Source organism: Orycteropus afer, unplaced genomic scaffold (assembly GCF_000298275.1).
Source record: "Orycteropus afer afer isolate SDZICR_OR568_19922 unplaced genomic scaffold, OryAfe1.0 scaffold00330, whole genome shotgun sequence".
Taxonomy (NCBI): domain Eukaryota; kingdom Metazoa; phylum Chordata; class Mammalia; order Tubulidentata; family Orycteropodidae; genus Orycteropus; species Orycteropus afer.
In genome coordinates this window covers 2300155-2305210 of record NW_006921917.1, presented here as the reverse complement: position 1 = coordinate 2305210, position 5056 = coordinate 2300155, and positions in this window count along the sequence as shown.

Sequence of the window (5056 nt, the reverse complement as noted above, 5' to 3'; positions counted from 1 at the left end):
CCTCGGAAGGAAGGTTGGGCATTCCTACTTCCGTAGTGATACTGCCTCGGAAACCCAAGGAGGGGTTGCTATGAGTCAGGGCTGACTCGATGGCAGATAACAACAACAAGAACAACAACTATTTTAGAAGTAGACTATCAGACCTTTCTTCCTAGTCCATATTAGTCTGGAATTCCACTGGAACCTGTTCAGCATCAAAGCATCACGAAAGCCTCCACTGACAGATAGATGGTGGCCGCTCATGAGGTGCATTGGCCAGAAATTGAATCCAGGTCTGTGGTGGTTATGTTTGTGTGTCGACATGGCTGGGCCTGGGTGAGTGGCTAGGTAGCTGGTGGTAGTTATTCGCCATGATGAGACTGGCACCTAACTCCATGGTGGGATCTACCACAAGCAGCTGAGTAGCTCCTTTGGGTATGTGGTCTGTTTCCCGTGTATAAGCAGCAGCTTTGGGAATGGTCTTTAGCCTATGGCACGCTTGGACCCTGCATGTAGCCGTCCCGTTGTTCACAGCCTGCCATGCTCAGCCGACCTTGGGACTTACAATGGACTTAAATTAATGGCCTGCCTTGTGGTCTGGTAACATGAGGACTGTGCCATTTTATTTGTCAACCTTGGACTTGTCAACCTTGCACTTGTCAGCCTTAGCAGTCAGCAGCTGTCTGAGTGGGCCGAGAGCTGGAGGCAGAGCTGAAGCCCAAGGCTGAGGGGCTTTCACCCAGTCCCTAGAGCCTGGCACTTTGAACTTAGACTTAAGCCATCCCATTTGTGATATATTTCTTGTCAGAGTGGCACTAGGTAACCAGAACAAGGTCTTTGGCATGAAAGGTGAGAATACTACCACTGTTACATGTGTTAAATCATTTTTTAATGAAAATGTTTCTAAAATTCTGCCTTCCCTTAAAAACCAGTCCATTGAACATAATTTTAATTTTCCCCAATGACTCAGGGCCATCATTATAAAAATAAATGGCCCTGGATGTGATGCAGGGTGGCCCCCAGGAGTTCCTGTAATATGAAAGTAAGGTCTCTGCCCCTTACACTAATAGGCTTCTTCCTGACATCTTGCATTTGCTTTTCCTAGCCTGTCTGTCCTTTCTTTCCACAGCCAAAAGCCTAGGCTGCTGGTACTGAGTCTCCGATAGCCCCTCCCACCACTCCCATCACTCTTACAAATCACCAAGGGTTTGAAAGTGAGTCGAACCCTCCTCCTCTGGGCAAAGCCTGTTCATCTCTCAGGGTCTTTCTCAGAGGCACACCTTCCACCAAGCCTCTCCATTACCCTTGATTGTTGTTGTTGTTGTTAAGTGCCGTGGAGTCGTTTCCGACTCATAGCGACCCCATGCACAGCAGAACGAAACACTGCCCGGTCCCGCGCCAGCCCCACAGTCCCTGCTATACTTGATCCCATCATCGCAGCCACTGTATCAATCCATCTCGTTGAAGGCCTCCCCCTCTGTCGTCGACCCTCCACCCTACCAAGCATGACATCCTTCTCCAGGGAATGGTTCCTTCTTGCAACATGACCAAAGTATGTGAGACGAAGTCTGGCCATTCTTGCTTCCAAGGAGCATTCTGGCTGCACTTCCTCCAGGACAGATCTGTTAGTTCTTTTAGCAGTCCATGGTACTTTCAGCATTCTCCGCCAGCACCACAACTCAAAAGCATCAACTCTTCTTCGGTCTTCCTTATTCATTGTCCACACATGTTACCCTTGATTAGGATCCATTAGTCCCTTGGTTTGCTGTCCTTACAACCTGTTCATAGCAAATGCAAGCCCCAGTCAGTCGTCTCTCCTCCCTCATACTCCCATCCCCCTCTGCTTTGTTCCTTGCCTCTAACCCAACTTACCACTGCCCTCTTTTCTCCTAAACCTTTATGCTGTGGCCTTTGAAATCCTGCCTCATGTAAACAGACTTCTCTGCAGAGATTTCAAAAATGAATTCCATATTTAACAAGTTATGCATATATAGAGTTAAGGTAATCAAATGCATGAAAAGTTTATGGTGTAAAACAGTAATGCTCTATTACATCCTTTCCTGCTCCAAAGGCTGACAGCTCAGAGGGAAGTCTCTTTTATCTGCTGCTTCTGGTCTTTGATTTCTTCATTTTAAGTAATGTGCAAGTGCGGCTAGGTTTTAATTTTTCAATTTTAGAAATTATCTGTTGGCTTCCTAGAACATGACACATAATTTCTCCCAGAAACACAACATGTGCACGCAAACACTTGCACGCACACACATGTGCACATGCACTCACACGCACTGATTTCCTTCTCAGATTAGTTATATCCAATTTTAAAAAAATGTATTTTATTTTTGTTGGGAATATGCACAGCAGAATATACACCAATTCATCATTGGTATAATTCAGTGACATTGATCACATTCTTCAAATTGTGCAACCATTCTCACCCTCCTTTTCCGAGTTGTACCTCTCCCATTGACTTTAAGTCCCCTTAAGTTTCCTACCTAATCTTTTGAGTTGCTCTTGTCAAATTGATTGACATATAGATTTTAAAAGAGCCCAGGGCTCAAGGCAGACATTCTTTGTTTAAGAAGACTCCAGGGGTTTAGGGTTTAAAAATTCTCTCAGGCAATAGTTTCAGGGGTTCATTCAGCTTCCATGGCTCTAGAAATTCTGGAGTCCATGAAAATTTACAATTCTGTTCTGCATTTTCCCCTTTTGATTTTTTTGTAGGATCTTTGATCAAAATGTTCAGTAACTGGCACCATCCAGTTCTTCTGGTCTCATGGCAAAGGAGACAGTTGTTCACGGAGGCAATTAGCCACATAGTCCACATCTTCCTCATTTCCTGACTCTCCTTCTTACTCTGTTGTTCCAGGTGAGTGGAGACCAATTGTTGCACCTTGGATGGTTGCTTGCAAGCTTAAAGACCACAGGCATTATGCAGTGGGCTAGGAGGTAGAACAGAAACACTAGGCCAATTAACTAGGATATCACATGAAACCATGACCCTAAACCTCCAAATCAAGGAACTAGAACCCATGAGGTGTCTGACTGTACATAAAAAGTCTTAGCAGGTACTCTTTTTTGTTTTGTTTTGTCATCGTAGTAAATATATCTATCACACAACTTGTGCTTATTCCACTTGACAGTTATTACATTAATTCTATGCAACCTCACCCTTAATCACTACAATTTTTCCATCACTGTAAACTGAAACTTGGTACTCCATAAGCAATAACATCCCCTTTCCTGCCCCCTCCCACCGCTGATAACCATTTATGTATACATTTGCCTCTTCTTATCTTTTTATAAGGAGCTCTGGTGGCCTAGTGCCTAACGCATTTGACTGCTAACCAGAAGGCTGGCAGTTCAAACCCACCAGCCACTCCTTGGAAGGAAGGTTGGGCAATCTACTTCTGTAGTGATACCGCCTCGGAAACCCAAGGAGGTGTCTCTATGAGTCAGATCCGACTCCCTGGCAGTGAGTTTTGAGTTTATCTTTTCATATAAGTGAAGTCATACAATATTTATCCTTTTGTGATTGACTTATTTCATTCAGCATAATGTCTTCAAGCTGCATTCATATCATAGCACATATCAAGATTTCATTTTTTTTTTTTACTGGCTGAGTAGATTTCCCTTATATGTATGTACCACATTTTGTTCATCCATTCATCTGTTGATGGGCATTTAGGTTGTTTCTACCTTTTGACGTTTATGATTAGTACTGCAATGAACATTGGTGTACAAATATCTATTTGAGTCTCTGCTTTCAAGTCTTTTGGGTACCTAGGAGTAGAATTGCTGGTAGTTCTATTTTTAATATTTTGAGGAACTGCCATACTGTTTTCCACAATGGCTGTACATTTTGCATTCCTACCAGCAATGGCTAAGGGTTCCAATTTCCCTACATGCTCTCCAACATTTGTTATTTTCTGTGGGTTTTTTTTTTTTTTGGTCTTAACCATCCTGTTGTTATTGTCAGGTGCTATTGGGTCAGTTTCAACTCATAGTAATCCTATGTACAACAGAATTAAACACTGCCCAGTCTTGCACTGTCCTCACAATCATTGCTATGTTTGAGCACATTATTGCAGCCACTGTGCCAATCCATCTTGTTGAGGGTCTTCCTCTTTTTTGCTGACCCTCTACCCAGCATGATGTTCTCCTCTGGGGACTGGTCCCTCCTAATAGTATGTCCAAAGCATGTGAGATGAAGTCATACTATCCTCTTTTTCAAAGAGCATTATGGCTGTACTTCTTCCAAGACAGATTTGTTCAGTCTTCTGGCAGTTCAAAATATATTTAATATTCTTTGCCAACATCATAATTCAAAGGCATCAGTTCTTCCTCAGTCTTCCTTATTCATTGCCCAGCTTTTGCATGCATATGAGGTGATTGAAAATACCATGGCTTGGGTCAGGCGCACCTTAGTCTTCAAAGTGACATCTTTACTTTTAAACACTTTAAAGAGGTTTTTGCAGCAGATTTGCCCAATGCAATACATCATTTGATTTCTTAACTGCTGCTTCTGTGGACATTGATAGTGGATCCAAGTAAAATAAAATCCTTGACAATTTCAATCTTTTCTCTATTTATGATGTTGCTTATTGGTCCAGTCATGAGGATTCTTCTTTATGTTGAGGTGTAATCCATATTGAAGGCAATAGTCTTTGATCTTCATCATTAAGTGCTTCAAGTCCTCTTCACTTTCAGCAAGCAAGGTAGTGCCATCTGCATGTCACAGGTTGTTAATGAGTCTTCCTCTAATCCTGATGCTGTGTTCTCCTTCATACAGTCCGGTTTCTTGATTGTTTGCTCAGTGTACAGATTGAATAAGTTTGGTGAAAGGATACAACCCTGATGCGCACCTTTCCTGATTTTAAACTATGCAGTCCCTTGTTCTCCCAGTCAGTAGTTTGTCTTTTTTGGCAAAGTCTTTTGATGAACAAAAATTTTTAATTTTTATGAGGTCCCATTTATTTATTTTGTCTTTTCCTATTTATACTTTTGTTGTTGTATTAGATTAATCCATTGTTAAAAATTGGGCCCAACCACATTGCCCTTGCATTTTCTTCTAAGAATT